This window comes from Thunnus maccoyii, chromosome 19 (genome assembly GCF_910596095.1).
Source record: "Thunnus maccoyii chromosome 19, fThuMac1.1, whole genome shotgun sequence".
Lineage (NCBI taxonomy): Eukaryota > Metazoa > Chordata > Actinopteri > Scombriformes > Scombridae > Thunnus > Thunnus maccoyii.
Genome location: NC_056551.1, coordinates 3,148,342 through 3,167,895, shown reverse-complemented (window position 1 = coordinate 3,167,895; position 19,554 = coordinate 3,148,342). Strand labels below are relative to the sequence as shown.

Here is a 19,554-nt window from a genome sequence, read left to right as displayed (position 1 = left end):
GTAAGCACCAGGCCTGCATAACACACATCGTCACACCATGAAGACAGAAGACGTAGTTCTGGGTGCGCTTGTGGGCATGTGCAAATGATCTGACACCATCATGAGGAGGAAGTAGAGGTAACTTTGTTATTCAGAGTAAGTGTTCAGAGCAGCCTGACGCCTTTTGACTTGCAGGGAGCATTTTACATACATTCAACTCAAGTTTTGGAATTTTGACCATCTTTAACGTAGATATCTGACATCATAACAGTATCAAAATAACAGAAAATCACAAAAAGCTGAATATGTCCACTTTAAGGCAGAGTAGCTGACATGCTGATCCTTGGAGCTAATGTGATACAGTTTTTTTTTCTTTTCGGAGAGTTTACGCGCACCAAGATGCTGGTGACGTGTGGGATTTTACACAAAAAACAAAAAGTGCAGGAGTTCTGGCACGCATCACACACCACAATGCCTCTACAAGCCAATCAAAACCAGCCCGTCCTCACAAGAAAAAAGACAGTATAGGTCTAAAATTCAGGCCGGCAAAAACAACTTATAGTTATGTTTATGCCACCTAGTGGCTGTTAATAATTATAACCTGGGGAAGTGACGCTGTTCAGATGACGTCAGTATAAGGTGACTTCCTTATCAGGAGGAGGCAGGTAGGCTGATTGATTATATAGATCATATTCAACCTTTATCCAAGAAAAAGTTCAGTAAGTCTGGCAAAAAAAGAAAGTTTTATTGTATTTTCTTGACATGGTCATAAACACACAAACATGACTTCAGCTGAAGAACCATCCACATGCAGCACGCTGAAGGTGAAAACATATTTGCGTTTGTTTCTTCTATTGCAGCAGCAGGTTTCCAGTTTTATTTTCACTTTTTCTGTTGGTTTAAATGATGAAAGTGATTTTTCATCTGCTGAGAAAAGAACCAGGGAGAAACAAAAACTTTTGATTCCAGAGGGGAAAGGAGAGGAACAAAGTCAGCTGAAGCTCCGCAGGTGGTTCCTCACTGTCAATAAGAGCAGAACAGTTTGTGCAGAAGAGACGAGGACTTCCTGTTTTATTACAACATATGAAAAGATGCACACAGAGAGCTGAATATGAATAAAACACAATCCAGGAATGATGACTGACACCTCTATTATCACTCGACTGTCTGAAACACAAAATAAAACATATTCAAATCAGACAATAAAAATGAAAAGTTACAGTCCTTGAGTCATCTGTGACACCGACCGAGATCAAATATCAGACTGATATTCTACAATATGGTTGCCACCAGCAGAACAAACTAAACAGAAACAAACACATAGCTTCTCATACATACATTGTGTGTTCACAGGTCCCGCCCCCTCCTCCTCCTCCTCCTCAGTATTCTGGCGGCAGCGGCAGAGAGCACTGCCAGCGCCTATCGATCAGACATTTAGCTGAATGTTCTCATCGAACAGCCGGCTTCTGCGGACGAGACACACGTGGGGAGACTGGGAAGCAGCCTCACACACACACACACACACAGAAAGAGAGAGAGAGAGAGAGAGAAGAGAAGAAGTGGAGAAAATAAATGAGACTTATGTAGGAAGGCAGAAAGAGAGAAGTGATATTGCTGTCCAATAATACACAGTTAACTAATAATTATGTACAAATTAAAAGGCTGTTTACTATATGGCCAAAAGTATTTGGACACCAAAACATTACCACCATATATAATTGTTGATCATGTCATTCCAAAACCATGGCCATTGATCTGCTGCTGTAACAGCCTCCATTCTTCTGGTTTCAGGATTTCTATCAGGTGTTGGAACCTGCCTGCAGGGATTTGCTCCCGTTCAGTCACCAGAGCATTAGTGAGGTCTGATACTGATGTTGAGTGATAAAATCTGGCTCACAGTCCAGTTCATCCTAAAAGAGTTGGATGGAGTTGGGGTCAGACATAGGTTGGCTGATGATTATTTGTATGCAATAGCTAAGACAGATTATCTTGGTGAGAGAGAGGTAAAAAATGTCACTACGTGATGAGACTCTTTTTATTAATCAGTATGCTGTTAGTAAGAGGTGATTAAAGTGCCCATCTCTCTCTGCTGGTTCACCTGCACTCATCATCACAAGTGTATCCCCTCGACGGATTGGCTTATATCTGTAGTTGAAAGAAATTGAATGAATTTATTTTTAATAAAAAGTGAACTCGTCTGTAACCACGTCATGAGGCATGTCTACCTGTCCTGTCTACCAACAGCAGTGTACTACTAAACATAGACTAACTGGGCTCTGTTTTCATGGCAGTGCAACCAGCTCAAGCAGTGTTCAACAGTTTGGTAGTCACAGTACTTGACTTTGAAATTTGCTTTGTCCATCTGTGTAGTATTTTGGTGTTCAGCGCAGGGGTGCGCAGGTGGGAGGGTCAATCAAATGAAACAGTGCAAAGCCAGTTGTGGGTATTTTGGTGGAAAATAGGTTGCACTGAGAATAGATGTCTCATCACTCTGCTGCCAATCAAGTGACAATGTAACACTTGCAGCAAATGTGCAGCAGCAATGGAATAATGCTTAAAATGTAAACACCAAGCAATAAATGTCTTTCAATCAGCAGATATAACGTTTAATGTGATTAAAGCAGCAAAGTCTGTAAATCAGTCTGTATTCATCAATAAATGAATGAGGGCGATTCTTGCAGTATCTGTTGTCCACAGCTTATCCTTCAGTTCATGAAATCCCTGCAGCATCTGAGGGCAGCAGGACAGATATGTTGATAAATCTGCAGCCTCTGATTAGAGATGTCAGATGTCAGAGTGCAGTGCCTTATGCACGGCCGTTCACTGTGTTTACCTTCATTAAATCATCCGCAGATGCAGGCTGCTTCAAATAACCACAAACACACATCAGTCGGTTCCGTTATAGCTCGATATTCTGCCTGACAGATTACAGGAGCTCATTAATCCTGTGTGTTATGACCTCCTTTATAACTACTTCTTTTGGCATCTTTTCAGCTGAAAAAAAGCCTTCCTGTCAGCCAGTTCAGTCGTATCAGGAGAACCTTCACTTAACAAATAGACAATACAGACAAGCTGATGAATTAGAATATAGATTCAAGAAAAGATGGTATAATGAAATTTGGTTAAATGCTGCACAGGAAGAGTGCCCCATCAAAAAAGGAAAACCTCCACCAAATAATGCTCCTGGGTGCTATTTAAAATATTCACCCCTGGGTAAAGATTTTGAAAAAACTATTCAAAAACACCGGCACATTTTGAGCTCTGATCCACTACTTAAAGATGAATTAGAAGATTCACCCAGTAGTGTAGTAGTGTACAAATGTCCCCATAACTTGAGACAAATGCTGGTGAAATCTGATCTCATCACAGCTTAAAAACACAACTGTCCTTGATCCTCCTCCAGGGAATTACCGGTGTGGTTCATGCATCCAGCGCAATTTTACATATAAGTGTACCATATACACCCACCCGATAACAGGAAAAAAAATGTGAGTAAGAGGCAGTATATCATGTTCCTCAAGAAATGTGATCTGCCTTATCAAATGTGGTTTAGCATATGTAGGAAAAACACTAAAAACCAGGATAGCAGAGCACAGGAGCTGCATCCCAACCCAGGACCAGCATAATCTGGTGGCAGTGCAATTCAGAGAGGCAAATCACCCAGTGACCTCTCACATACATTGTCATCTCATATACGTTAGCATCGATGAGGTAAATCCTGTCTCAGTCTAATGAGATAGTTTCTATATTTTCGCTCTCCAGACTATCACACCTAGAGGTCTGAATCAAGATTATGAGATCAAACAGTTTCTCTAAAATAAAAAATAAAAATGGTGGCTCTCTCTCTCTATATATATATTTTGTATATTTCTAGACCTAGACACACATATAAAAAATGTTAAATCTTATAAATTCAACAGGAGTGTCATTTACCTTATTATTTGAATTGTTAAGACACAATTTTTATTCAAGAATTTAAGGTTTCTTCTCTCTTTTTTCTTACTTAATACAATAAACAGTGTTTTTGAATGTAGATGATGTTGATTCTGATATATGGGATGATGAATCTGATATAATATTTATATATTAGATGTATATTTGATATTTTGAAGTATGGCTTTTATATTACTGCTTTTTTCGATGTACTTTGTTGAATTGTTACCTGTTTTGGGATGTTTATCACCCTGGGTGGGTTGGATGGTTAACCATACCTGCCATCATAGAGCTTATCAGCCCATTAGTGTGCATCATGTATAAATATGGGTGTGTTTTCCATTTTTTTAAACATTCTAACCTGACAAAGATCCAAGTAGGATCAAAATGTCATCATTAAACTTTTGTGGCTTGGTGTAAGTGTGCAGGCGCTGCCCTTTTTCATTGATGCTGTTTTCTGATAGCCTTGCACCGATGTGATGAGTTGAATAAATGCACTGTTAGGAGTTCACTCTACTCATTAAATTAAGTTCCTAAACAAACATGATCAGCATGTTAACTGACTCTCCAGAGACTCTTCTTTGTGATGGAAACTTGCTGTGTGTCTTTAATACATGTTAAAATAAGTCATGGTTGTTTCTTTTCATAACAATAAAAACAATGCAAACCATGATGAAGGTTAGTCCACCGTACACTCATATAATAACAAAGTCACTGAGAGCAGCTTTGCATGTTATCTCTGTACTGACTCTACAGAGTAGCAGCAACTACCACAGCTTAAAGTTCTTTACTTCAAATGAAAAACTGACTCTCCAAATTGGTAAAAATGTAAATGAAAACCAAATTTAATCTGAATTAGATTTACAATTTCATACAACTGCCTCAATGAATCCACAAATCAAAGACATACAACATGCTATGTTTAGTCAAGATAACTTTTGGTGGTGTGAGAAGAACCATTTGAATTTATTGACTTAACCTAAAATTTTAAGGCAACCCCATATTTAAGTTGAAACAACAAGTTACATTTTACAGTGTATACAGTAGGTATTATTTAACTTGCTGAACTACTGTACTAATTAACACCCCTCCATCCAAAGCTATTCGATCACTGAATTTTGTAGCCTCCCCAAGCATGATGTCCTGGTGCTGCCTGTGGATCAGGGCTCCGTGCAGGTCGGCCAGGTTCTTCCACACTAAACTGGGAAAGCATTTCTTTATGGAACTGGCTGTGTGCACAGAGGCATTATGAAACAGGAAAAGGTCAACCATAAACTGTTGCCGCAAAGTTGGACGCACACTATATTGTTTAAAACTGAAAACTGTAGCATTAACCCTTTGTGCCTGAGGGATGCAATTTGCAAATTCATATCCTTTAATCTCAATCCTATTCATGTCTCTGTCCATATATGCAAATTATATATAATATAATATATATATACACAATTATATATATTTAAGATTTTACTTAATTGGAAGGCACTCTCCTTCATGCTTTGTAGGTCTGCTCTGCAATAACACCTTTAAGACTAAACACTGAATTATATAGAAGAGGGTGTATTCTGAAGGGGCCTATAAGTTGGGTTTACTGTATGATTTCTCTAATGTATCTGGATTGAATCAAATACAGGCAAATGTATTATGTATGTCTCTTGTGTCAAAGTTCTGTCGAATCCAGAGTCCAAATGCACCATCATTTAAAAACTGGTTTGATTTATTAAATACATCATATGAGGTAATATTATTAAAAAGAATTATACATGAATATGGAATAAATGTATGAAAGGAACAAATTTAATATAATCAATCTCTATGGTTAAACTGTATAGTTATGTTCGTGTTGGCCTTTGGACTGAATGTTTAATAATGTAAAACACAACTGATGTGGTGTAATGAATTATAGTGTGGGTTAAGGAATTTTAATCAACTGGAAAGCATGTCTATACTGACATAATGGACTATTGCACACTAGGGCTGCTCGATTATGGCAAAAATCATAATCATGGTTATTTTGGTCAATATTGAGATCACAGTTATTTAACACCATTACTTTTTGACTCTCATTTTTGCTGATTGCCAATGCCGATATATGCACATATTTTTTCCACCTGGCTGAGGAGACTATTACACATGCAATCATAGATTGTACTAATGATCAAGAAAGACAATATGAGGGAAGAACTTAGGAAGACTGGAGTTCAGCATTAAAACTTGAATGAACCTGGCAAGTGGGTGGAGCAGGGTGGTGGTAATGCACCTAATACACTGGTTGCCAACCGCTGTTATTAACCAAAAGGAAGAAGAAGAAGAAGTCTTTTCAAACAGAGTGGTACATCCTGTCAGCTGAGGGGTTTCCTATCTGTGCAGCCGAACACCGCAGCACCTCCATGGACTATTACATCCAGACGGTCCTGGTGTTTCCTCCGCAGGCTCCACTTCACTCAGCTGCCCGACAGACCTGCTGCTTCTTCCTACTTTAACCTGAATAACAAACCAGGGCTCGGTGCTCCGGTTGGATCTAAACAGAGAGCCGGCTAACGCCTGAGACACACTGGATGTGTGAGCAGTGTGTGTACGTCGTGGAACCTCTTGCTTTTCATTTTCGGCACCCATGTTAACAGGTTAGAGCGGCCACACAGCGCGCATGAGTCATCACGTCATCTAGAGATTCGAGGTCTCGCCTATTTTCTCTGCATGACGCGCGCGGTTCTCAGCAGAAACAGACAGGGAACACGTTAGAAAGATAGGGCTGCCAGTGGCAGAAGCGCCGCAGCAGACACGCTCCCTGTGTGGACGCTACAAGCCAGCAGCAACGCACACGCACTGCTGAGGTTCACGCATCCAGTGTGTCCAGTGTGACAGAAATTGGATAATGTTCACCCACAGGTGTAGAAACCAAAATCACTACGGGGTTACAATAGTCTATATAAGTTCAGTTCTCAATATAGAAATTCATTTGCATTAATGTATCCTTCATAATTTTGAAATGATGTTTGTGTGTTTAGATTGCTCAGTGTCCAACAGCCAATATTAAATAGCCAATATTAAATATTATTAAAGGCAGTAACAGCAAACATCAATAAATCATTAACAAAATGTTCTTGTTGTCAGTGTCATATTTGTATGAAATACCACTATATATCTGATGTCAAGTCGATGTGAGAACTGTTTATACTTTCATACAGCTTGTAACATACAGAGTATGTTCACACCCAGTTCCAACACAGAGTGGAGTCAGCTGTGGAAAAGCGTAATGCGTCCAGATTCATTTGTGATTATACAAAAGGTGTAGAAAATGAAATGACGAGGGGGGAGTGGAAACTATATAAAGTTGATTAACATGCCACAACTTTGTGGGTTTGTTTGTTAGGTGTTTCGATAGAGCTTTTGCAGCGACTAAACAGGATATTAGTGAGCGAGATATAGCGAGAGATAGAGACTGATAGTGCGTGATTAAGTGTCTTTGTGAGTCAAAGTGGCTGAGTAAGTGAGGTGTGTTACTGAGAGAGGCTGTTTGTCGTTTTGTTTGTGTATTTGTGTGCATTGTAATTGTTTGTGTGTGAAAAGGTAAGGGAAAGGAGGTAGGAGTAGGTAGGGTAAAATGGATCCGAATATTGTTAAGGAGGTACTGGATGTAAAAATCAATAACCAGTATCCAGCAGGATTAACCAGTAAACAACAATATGTAATTAAGAGAAGAGCTGATAACTTTAGGATAAAGGGTGAGGATGCATGCCATGTGCTCCTAACAATACAATGATCAACTGCTATGGTACAACTCCCAATAATCTAATATCATGACATTGAAACACCAGATAGGGACCTGTACTACTTGTGCAGGCGCAAAAGAAATAAGACTGAGCACCTTGCAAAGGTTGTAGCAAGTGCGGAGGACTTTGAGGAATTCCACTGCAGTGCTGTTGGTGGACATTGTGGGGTGGAAAAGACCCACAGTGTCATCATTCAGCGGTATTATTGGCCTGGCATGGAGGAGGACATTCGCAAGTGGGTGAGTTGGTATCTTTAAAATATTGAGGTGGAATACAAATTTAGCGGCTGTACAGAGGACATTACAGAAAATTCCAAAAAGTGTCCCGATAATACCTGCTGATACTGTATGCTCAACAGACTACCACTATATATCATCTGTAGCATCTATATGGGGGATTAATTTGCACATTTGTAATAAGTTTGAAATGTTTGTTCAGATTGCTCAGTGTCCACAGTGCCAGGCCAAGAGAGCCAGTATTAAAGAAAAGAGGGAGTATGAGACCATACAGGCAAAGGAATTAATGGCATCAACAGTGATACAGTGATAGCCTACTATAATGCTCATGTATCTCATTTTTTTTACTTTTTGTCTTCTATTCCTTCTATTCTTCTATTCCTTGAACTTGTGGGAATGGATCTGGTGGGTAAACTCACGCAGACACATGATGGCAACCAGTACACATGTGTCATTGTTGATTATTTCACCAAATGGGCAGAGGCCTACCCACTTAAGAGCAAAATAGCAGATTAGGTGACCAGTTGTATTCTTGATTTCTTTTACAAATTTGGTGCACCTAAAAGACTGCTAACAGACCAGGGCACTGAGTTCTGCAACAAGGTACAGTATTGAGTCAATATGAATCCCCAATATGTAACAGTTGCTGTGCTGACTTCTTCCATTCTCGTCCAATTAATCATTTCTAGGTCAACTATGGCCTTTGTGAGAGGCTGGGTATAAAAAGAAGCCTGTGCTCCCCCTATCACCCACAGACCAATGGCCTTGTGGAGAAACTAAACAGAACAATACAGAGGTATATTTTGTTATTCACATGTGAATGAATTCTAGCTCTTGTTATGAGATTCTGTCGTTATCTGAATGTGCAATCAGTAACAATTTCTGAAAATAGGTTGTCATATTGTACCAGGGAACCCAAATTCTCTCCTTCCTATTCATGCCTGTACCTGAATTCTGTTTTGAGGTCCCTGAACAAAGTTGTCATGGACAACCTCCAACGGTGGGACCTCTACCTACAGTCCACCATGTTTGGTCTGCGTACCAAAAAGCAGCTAACTACTAAATACAGCCCATATTTCCTCATGTTTGGGAGGGAGGCGAGGTATCCCTCTGAGGTTCCAGAGTATGACATAAGATTCTCTTATGTATTGTTTTTATTGTTTTAGAAATTTAGATTTGAATGAACAGTCAGCTATTCCACCTATATTCTCTACATTCTATCTGTGGTTTGTGGCAGGTAATGGAAGACAGAGTCAGAAATGTGGGTAAAAATGAGGAGATCCCTGAGGGGCTGAAGAGATACCAGGCAACATACACGGAGGTCAAACAAAATATTAAGAAAAGCCAGGACAAAGTCTGCAAACGACAAGATGAGAAGGGCCAGGAGGACCACTTCAAAGTGGGGGATATGGTATTGTGAAAAAATATAAGACAGGAGCAGAGGAAAGGGGGAAAAATGGACCCTGACATGCTGGGACCCTTCATAATTTCAAAACTGGAGGGGAAAAGTGCAGATCTGGTGTCAGACAGGGGCAAGTGTTCACTTAGAGTGAACATAGACCATCTTCTACTTATGTCCAACCAGAAGAGAGGATCCCTGCCAATTTACAAAAAGTGTTAGATCCTTCTCCTCTGGCTGGCCCAACGCACACTACACCACAACAGACACATACAGACATACACAGACCGACATCTGACAGGCCAGCCACAAGCCACAATGTCCCAGAACCTCCAAGTGCCACAGAAATTTGTGAGTAAACTTCCACAATTACACCCTAAATCGTGCATTTCACAAATAAATGACATTGATATTTTTGCAGTTATCAGGGATTTATGGGCAGGGAGAAAAAGAGAGACTCTATTCTCCAGGATTGGGCCATACAAGGTGTACAGCGAGAACTTATTGGACCTGGCCCCAGGATAGGAGTTGGGGAGTGAAACTTTCTTTTTTTATTTTTTAAAGAAATATTATTGGTGTGATATTTCACTTTCTAGATTGTTTGGACAACAGCGGATCATAAGTCATTCTTATACTCATAGATTGTGAACGCCTACCTCTCGCTTGTGGGGAGGAGAACGGAGGCTTCCATTATTGATGCCTACACGATGACTGCAGTCTGGCAGGGCTCAAAGAAAGGTTTTAAAAAGGTGAGTAGGATGTTTTACCCTTCGAATATAGTTATCTCATGAATTTCAATGTATGTATTTTATTTATGTCATTTCATTTTATCTGTTCAAGTTGGACCTTTCCAAATATGATGTGGCAGCAGGTGCGGTTTGTCACAACAGACACTGGACACTCATTGTACATAATCTTAAGTGTTAACAGATTTAGATGCAACAATGGGACCATCTGGTGTATGAGGGGTTGGCTATCATTTTTAATTGCATTTCCATAGATTATGTATCTTAAGGAGATGAGGTACCTGTTTGTGTACCCATTGAAGGCCACTGAAAAGCAACTCAGCCACTGCAAGGACGTAACAAGGTGAGTGAAGTATCGGCTGTAATGTTTGCATTAGACTGACTTCTCTTTTCATGCACTTTGGATAATATTGAGGGAGCAACAAAGCACATTAGATCATCTTCCTTGTGATTACTGTTCACTTAGGCTAACATGATGTTGTCCTTGTGAAGTCCTTTTAACATCATTCAACTTATCTTGAATTGAAAGGGCTCTTACATGAGCTGAAGTTAAGAATGGCAAACTGTACATCAATCTGTGCTCTCTGTGTAGAGCACTGGTCCGCAGGCACCGTCCTGCGGTTGGGAGGTAGGTGTGCTCCACAATTAGCCACCCAAGACAACAGGACACTACGTCATTTGTGTGCAAGGTAACAATGTGATTATCTCTGCAGACATCTGTTATTAGGATGAATCTTCATAATTATACCTATCAAATTTTTTAGCTTGCAAAGCAAGCCTTGCAGGGGGAGACTGTCCAGTGCCCTGTGGACCAGGAAGGTGTGGCCAGGTTGCAGCTGGACATGGCAATGTCCCTGCTGAATGACACAGGTATGCAGTACTATACCAGGTATGCTTAAATGATGTGTGTGTGTGTGTGTGTGTGTGTGTGTGTGTGTGTATTGGCATTTGACTACATTAATGTCTGTATTTTCACAGATTGACAAGGGGTGTCTGGTACACCGGGGCTAGACCCAAACACACGACTCAACCAAACAGTTCCAAAAAACAAAGTCTTTACTTGCAGGTTCGGTACACGGGCAGGCAGTCAGAGAAAGGCAAAAAGGCAAAAAGGACTGGGCTAAGGCAGAGTCAAAAGACAGATCTGGGGTAAAAACACTAGAGGTCAATAACTGGAATAATAATGCTGGAACACTTGCAAAGAAGGCTAAGATGAACTGGCACAGGGAGCAGGGATCACAAAGACTAAATACACAAGGGGAGTGAGGGTAATGAGACACAGGTGGATGACATTAGGGGATGATGATGAAGACAGGAGCGGGAAACACACAAGGGCAGGAAGTGGATCTGAAACGAGAGGAGAGTTAAATACTGTTTTTTTTTAAAAATTCTTTTTCCTTTCAGATTGAGTGCACCACCTGCACTTTATGGTATCACACTGTGTGTGTGCACCATCCCTCCACAGAGGGAGACTATCTGTGCAGAATGTGCAAATAAAATGCATAATGAAAAATCATTATTGTTGTTCTTCCTTCAGTCACAGTAATGGGTCACTGTAGTTACTATGAGAAAACATGATGCTTGCATTGCATATTGACCTTGACTTTGTCCATATTGTCAATGAATACATTAAATAAAAATGTATATATTTTTAACAGCAGGGCTGGCGTGTTGCCTTCGCTGTTAAGTGGGTCTGACTGATGCCACTACTGGCAGTATATTGTGAAGCTACATATTACACCGTATAGCATAATATTTTAGCTACAATAATACCACAGTTCGCTCATATTTTGGCTGCATTCAGGTTTTATTATTGTGACACGTTTATCCTCGCTGTCTTCGTGGTTTAATGTTAATTCTCAAGTAACCACTTTGCTTCCTTTAAAAATGAAAAAAAAAAATTCTAGCAGTGTTTTTGCTACAACATAAAACATATAAAAGTGCAATTTGTACATATTAAACAACATTTTTATAAAATGCTGTTCGACTCCAGCATGGGTTGTTTTTACGTGACCAGACAGTGAATGGTGTTTTCGTAATGGAGAGATGTACTACTTTCACTTTTTTTTTTTTGCCGACACCCGGCAACCTGTTTCTAATGTGACATCTCAAAAGACACTGATAAATTAATGTGCTGGAGTAGCGAAGTGATCAGACTGTTTATTTCTTGATTAGTCAACAAGGGGTCCTGAAAAGCCACGCCTACGAAACATCTGTCTCTATCATTATCTATGGATGTCATTGTCATTATCATTATCATTATATATGTCATTATCTATCATTTTATCTCGATTATCTTGTTTTCATAATCGTGGGAGGCCAAAATCGTAAATAAAATTCGATTAATCGCACAGCCCTATTACACACTGAAGAAAATCGAGCTGAAATGAAAAGAAACTCTTATTCTTCTAATTGATTTGGGAGTGTGAACCTCTTTCTGTGCATAGTGGCATAATGTAAAATGATATTTTTAAGAGAGAACAAACAGAAATGTTATTGCTTAACTCTCAGCAACAATATGCTTTTGGCCCTAAAAAAGCAAGTATACAACTGCACACACCTCGAGGTACGTAAAATCCATTTCATGCATCTTGTCACCTGAAAATTCTGCAGTCTGAACGTTGCAGCTACAGCATGAAACAACAACAGAAAGCTCACCTCTTTCACCTCTTTCATCTCTTTCATTTCATCGTGCTGACAGTTCAGCGAAGCTCTGGTTGAAGTTTGTCTACTTGATTTAGGCAGGAATTCTCTGCTGTTCCTTCATTGGTGATTCAAAGGTCACACATCACATCTTCTGTCTTTTCTTTTTTCTTTCTTCTGTGCAGCAAGTACAGCAGTACACATTGCTTCATGGACACCATGTTTATTTGTACTATATCTGACTAGCTTCATGTTCACCAAGGTTGCGTGTTTGTGTCGACTGGGCCAGGCTTTGCCATTTGTGTTTGCATGGAGCATGTCTTCAGACAAAAAGAAGAAGAAAAAAAGATTTCACTTAATTCTAGCTATGAGGCCCAGACCAAACATGTTAAGAACCAAATCAGACCAAAAGTATCATTAATGTTTGAAGTGTGTTCCATATTATTTGAATGTTTAATTAATCATTTGATTGATTGATTATTCAACAAGTCCTCCAAACTAAATGACCAAATGCGTCATTAGACCATGTGACTCCAGAGTGACACGTAGGAGCGTTCTCTAATCTGGCGCCACTATCAGCAGTAATCAGCAGAACAACATGTGTCTGTTTGCAAAACTGTTACAAAAATCATTAATTCAACACCAATATTTCATGTTGGTTTTATGGTGTGACAACGCTGTGGTTAAGGTCTGGTTAGGTTTAGGCATAAAAACCACTTGGTTAGGTTTAGGGAAAGATAATGGTTTGGGTTAAAATGATCTTTATTAAGGTTAGAGAAACATGGTGGTTAAAATGACTACTTCCTTAAAGTTAGGCCACCTTCATCATCATGACTACAATAATAACCATGGGGTTATGAACATCAGTTTACAATACAAGATATAAACATGCTGTAATTAGCAAAAAAATGCTAATTTACATCCGTCAGTCTTCAATTATTCCAAGTCCTCCAAATTAAACTACAAAATATGTTGTAGGTCTATGAAGATGTGCACCTTCCAAAACTGTTATAAATCTTTGTTGTAAAAATATATCAATGTAATAATATGTTTTATGATGCTTGAAGTTTGGTTAGGTTTATGGAAATATAATATAAGTTAAAATAAGTACTTTAGTAAAGTTAGAGAAACATTGTGATTTGGGGTTGAAATTACTACTAATGCAAGTCGATTTTATTTTTTCATTATACTTAGATTTTAGGTAAATTATATGTATAAGGTACAATATTTTAATTTTATTTATTTTCACTTGTTTGAGGAAAAAAATGAGACCTGTGTCCAGATGATAACAGACTAACCGGTGTCAATTCACCTCCAGCTCGTTCAGTGTTACATCAGGACTTCTCAGTGAGGATCATCAGCTACATAACACCCCTAAAAGACAACATCAACCTCAACAACAAGATCGACATCAGCTCAGGAGAAGGTCAACCACCAGTCGAGATAATCATAAGACTCATACAACGCAACATACCGCAGCAGAGGAGAAAACGACGGATTTGAGAGAGAAGATTTGTTCTGCAGGTTACGCAGGAAGACAGACAGACAGAGAGACAGTAAGAGGAGATAAATCAGAGTCAGACAGCTGTAGTCAGCAGGCAGAGTGATGGAGAGGAAACTATTGGTCAACTTCCCTTCAGCTCAGTGTGTGTGTGTGTGTGTGTGTGTGTGTGTGTGTGTGTGTGTGTGTGTGTGTGTGTGTTTGACCCCTCAGGTCAGATCTATAATGGAAGATCCTCTCCTCCATCTCACTGCTCTGCCCTTTACACTGCTACTGACACACACAAATACTGTACACACACACACACACACACACACACACACACACACACACACACACACACACAGAGAGAGAGAGAAACCCTGCATGTGAGCACTTACACAGACAGAAATCACAATAGATCATAGAAAAACACACAAAAAATTGTAATAATGCATTGACATTTGTAATAACGCATGTAATAACGAAAACTAAAGATCCAGCCTTGAAACAAAGCTGTACTCAACGGTATGTCATGTGGTTCATTTCATATGTCTAGATAACAAGGGTAATTTTAAAAAATCCAACATATTTGTTGATTCAATATATCTGTTTTTCATCAGCGTTTAACAAACATGATTTCCCATCAGCCCTAGAACATCAGCAGTTTAACATCACAGCCCAATATAAGAGACAAGTTCATGGATGAGTTGAGTGTCTATGGTTAATTCAGACATGTCTGTAATAACAGCAGGACAGATTACAGTATGAGTACTGGTGAATATAATGTATACAGATGAAAACAAATTATGATGATGTAAGTACCTGCACTGCTACGCTCGTAGTTTTTTCATGGGAGCTGTAGTTTGCATGCTCACAAAGCAATCATTGTTTAACTTAGTTAAAATCATGAAGGTTTCAACTTCTAACAGCAGCTGCTGTAGAGTATGAAAAGGAAACTCCAGGGACATGCTTCATTTTGTCAGAGAGAGATGAAAGAAATGTTCAGTGAGTTACAGACGCTAGTGAGACAGAGGCTAGCCCAGACGTCACGTCAAGACTTTTAGCAGACGCCTTTGTCCACAGCAACTTACAAATATTGTGTTCAAATTAAAAATGAACAAGAACATGTCATCCAAAGTGGTGGTGCAACTGTCTAAAATAAGCAGCTTAAGTGTGTTAAAGAGCTACATCACATTTTTTCTTGTTTTGACCTTAATGCTACCATCAGCATGCTAACATGCTCACAATGACAATGCTAACTGGCTGATGTTTGGCAGGTGTGATGTTTACCATGTCCATCAATTCAATTCAGTATAACTTTGTTTATCATCTTAGTTTTGAGTGTTAGCATGCTAACATTTGCATTTGCATTAATTAGCACTAAACATTAAGTACAGCTGAGGCTGGTGGGAATGTCATTAGTTTTGGAGGTTTAGTCATAAACCAAGGTGTAACGCAAATTGAAATTTTGACCTGATGGAAGGCACGACATGGAAAGTGAAGGGATCACCAAAGTTATTACAGTTCATCCTGAGAGGAACAGGAATATCTGTACCAAATTTAATGGCAATCCATCTCATAGTTGTCAGCTTCATGATGGCGCTAGAGGAAAAGTCAGCCAATCATCAAAGTCAGAAGGATTCATCTTCTGGGAACCATAAATGTCTTTACAAAATGTCATGACAATCCATCAAATAGTTGTTGAGGTAATTCAGTCTGGACCAAAATGGTCGACTGACCAACAGATAGACTGACATTACCATCTACAGAGCTGCGCTACTAGCATGGCTAAAAGTATCTACCCCCAGTGATGGAAGAAGTATTCAGATGCTTTACTTAAGTAAAAGTACCAATACAGGAATGTAAAAATACTCTATTACAAATAAAAGTCCTGCATAAAAATCCTACTACACTAAAAATACATAAGTATTATGAGCTTGATGTAGTTAAAGTATTGCTGTAAAAGTACATAAGTATTATAAGCTTGATGTAGTTAAAGTATTGCAGTAAAAGTACATAAGTATTATGAGCTTGATGTAGTTAAAGTATTGCTGTAAAAGTACATAAGTATTATAAGCTTGATGTAGTTAAAGTATTGCAGTAAAAGTAGTGGTTTGGTCCCTCTGACTGATATATTATTATAGATGACATCATTAGATTATTAATAGTGAAGCATCAGTGTTAGAGCAGCATGTTACTGTTGTAGTTGCTGGAGGTGGAGCTAGTTTACACTACTTTATATACAGTTAGCTAGTTTAGTCCAGTGGTTCCCAACCTAGGGGTTGGGCCCCTCCAAAGGGTCACCAGATAAATCTGAGGGGTCGTGAGATGATTAATGGGAGAGGAAAGAAGAAAAAACAAAGTTCTGATCTTTGATTTTTGGTGAATTATTGGATCATTTGAACATTTATTGAAATGAAAGCATGTGAGAAGTTTGGAGGGAAAAATCACTATTTGGTGGAGCTGTTAACAACTCATAGACATGTGAAATGTGACCCCGACTTCACACTGCTTTTTGTAAGACATCAAAAGCCAAAAAGGTTGGAAACCACTGGTTTCATCTTTAACAATGTGTTGTATCTTCACCTGAAAAGTACCTAAAGCTGTCAAATAAATGTAGTGGAGTAGAAAGTACAAGTACAAAGCTTCAAATGATTATCAAAGCATCAAGTAAAGTACAAGTACCTCAAAATTGTAAGTACAGTACTTAAATGTATTGTGATGTAAGTTATTTCCAGCACTGTCTATCCCCTTTTTATATGAGCACCTGTTATCATGTGACTCAAGATTTAAACATCACTCAAAAACACTTCAGCAAGAAGAAGACCCTGGGAGGCAGTAGAAAGCCCTGAAAAATGTAGCAAGTGAACCTTTGAGTTGAGATTATTTTGTCACACATACTGTTCCAGAAGAGAATCTCAAGTGAATAATAATTTATTGTTTATAGAGCTGTAGTTTGGGTTGATTGACAGGTACTCAGGCAGTCTACTCTGTGAGATTTCACCTGCATGAAGTGTGCTCAAAGAGCAGCACACACAGAGCAGCACTCAGCCTGCCTTATTAGTTCACACAGAGAACATCTGATGTTTATTTTATTATTAACGCGAAGAGCAGCGGGCTGTCTGTTGTTTCATGCACAAAGAGGAAACTATGTATTATTGATCAGATCAGTTTGGTTCTAACAGCTGAAACAGAATCAGAGCAGTTTGAGAAGAGAAACTTGTCTGTTGTCAGATACTTTTCTTATATTTCTTTCATCTTTACACAGACAGATGTGTTGATCCTAAACCATTAGAACAAATGCACAAATTACAGTTTGTACTTCTACTGAGAACAGGAACACTGCACCTCCTACTGAAATGACTGCTGTTACATAAGTTCAATCTTCACTATTACTTCTTCTATAGCTGATACAACTGCTAGTCCTCCAACCTCACTAACTTCTGACCCCAGTCTGTGTCTGTGCTCGAGTACTGCAGATTATTTTATCTCTGAGGTCCTCACTGCTTTGTTTCTTGCATTTTCTGACACTGGATGAAGCAGTTTATTATTTTCTCCAGCAGTTCCTCATGTTGCCAGAGACAGCGACATGAGACTCACGCTTGCCGTCATCTTCAGCTCCAGAGTTGGATGTAAAGCAGGAAGCAGGGGTGCGTTTGGTGAACAAGCCTTATCTAATCTCTTCTGATCTGGGTTCATCTGCAGATCAATGTGGATTAAGCCTTTACATGTGGGCAGATTAGCTCTCACAGCAGCAGCTTTTACAGTTCAAATGAGCCCCCGGCTGCGTCACAGATACAGTCGAGTCGCAGATAGATGGTAATAAATCCTGCGAGGAACATATGGAGGAGAAAATGAGGGATGTAAAGCGTGGAGAATCGACCTGAAAGCAAATGAAAAGATATGCTGCGTTCCTGCAGTCATTACAGCGACGGCGGCACAACGCCTTGCTAATATGAAGATTTAATGGAGAGCCTGGGGCTCCATGTGGTCATGGGGTAGAGACAGCATGGAGGAGAGTAACAGAGAGAGAGAGAGACAGTGATGGAGTGCAGGAGAGGGACAGGAAAAATGAAATCAAAAAGACACAGAAATAACAAACAGGAGACACCCAACAGCAGACTCCATAAGTAACAAGTCAATCCATGTGAATTATTTTCTGTGTCAAATTTCAACTTCATTTTTTCAGTTTATTTACATTCTGCAATTACCTCTTTAAACTAGTCTTCACTGTAACTGGTGCAGTCCGCCTTTCCTGTGTGGGGTTGAAGGGATTCACAGGAAATGATGCAACTGATACTGGACGTAGTGTTTGGAAACCAAACTTATTCTGATTTTACAAAAAGAAAAACATGCTAATACATTGTGAAAGATTAAACCAGTGGTTTCCAACTTTTCCAGTTTGTGACCTCTTGCAAAAAAGCAGTGAGCAGTCCAGATATACACCACCACCCATACAGCACATCTCTCTATAGCCAGATGACTACAATCATTAGTGTGTGATTAGAATTACAGTAACAGTAAAGCAGCAAACACACAACCAACTAATGAATTCTAGTAGCTTTTCTCCCTTCATTGAATCCCTCTGGAAGTTCTGTAATGTCTGAGCTCATCACACAGACAGAATATTTAAAATATTTTGGTTAATTACCATACTATCATTTCTGATGAAACCAGAGCAGAAAATTGAGCTAAATAATCTCATCCTTCAAACATAAATTAGTTTATTCATTTTGTCTTTTTTGCACGGCTTCAGCTGCAGAACACTGAGTGGTGTTTTCTCTGGACTCACTGGGCTGTGGTCCTGAATCACTCTGCATGTCATCCTCTCTGCCTGTTGTGTGCAGAGCTACTGCTGCTGCCACCAGCACTGCTAAATGTATTCATTTTATTTCCAGGGATTTTAACTTCTTCATCTCTTTGAGCGATTCAGCCCCACCTTTATGATTGGCTTTGTTATTATTCTATTAAAGCAGGTTTAAGGACAATTGAATGAAAAACTTCAAACTAAAAAGTTTGAAAGATTCTATTCAACTCTGTTTTTACCTTTTTTAAAATCCCCGTAAATAACTTTTTATAATAATAATGTATCAAATGTCAGTGTGTAGTGTGTTGCGTGAGGCTCATATTGATGAACCAACAGAGAATAATCAGCTCCTCTCGGCTTTACAGATTTATAGCAAGTTTCAGCTCATTGTTTAGCTGTCCGGCTGCAACTTTACTGTTTAGGTCATTCTCAGTGCTCTCATAGTGTCATTTTTGGACACATTAGGCAGATGTTCTCATCGAAAGAGCTCTAAAAAGCCACTGTACACAACCTGCTCAGCACTAAACCGCAAACACACATTAAAAAACCCTTTGAAAG

General features: G+C 39.2%; 2 long non-coding RNA genes across 4 annotated transcripts; both read left to right on the top strand.

Annotated features, from left to right (window-relative positions):
• Positions 1-9,167: 9,167 nt before the first annotated feature.
• LOC121885952 lies at positions 9,168-10,225 on the top strand. Its single transcript, XR_006092647.1, has 3 exons — positions 9,168-9,668; positions 9,739-10,066; positions 10,158-10,225. It is a non-coding gene; the product is annotated as an uncharacterized LOC121885952 (long non-coding RNA).
• A 338-nt stretch (positions 10,226-10,563) lies between these two features.
• LOC121885953 lies at positions 10,564-14,375 on the top strand. Of its 3 annotated transcripts, none has more exons than XR_006092650.1 (3): positions 10,564-10,691; positions 10,828-10,933; positions 14,025-14,375. It is a non-coding gene; the product is annotated as an uncharacterized LOC121885953 (long non-coding RNA). The 3 variants fall into 3 exon arrangements; XR_006092648.1 differs by lacking the exon at positions 14,025-14,375 and adding an exon at positions 11,042-11,128; XR_006092649.1 differs by lacking the exon at positions 14,025-14,375 and adding an exon at positions 11,042-11,128 and having other exon boundaries at positions 10,680-10,752.
• Positions 14,376-19,554: the final 5,179 nt, after the last annotated feature.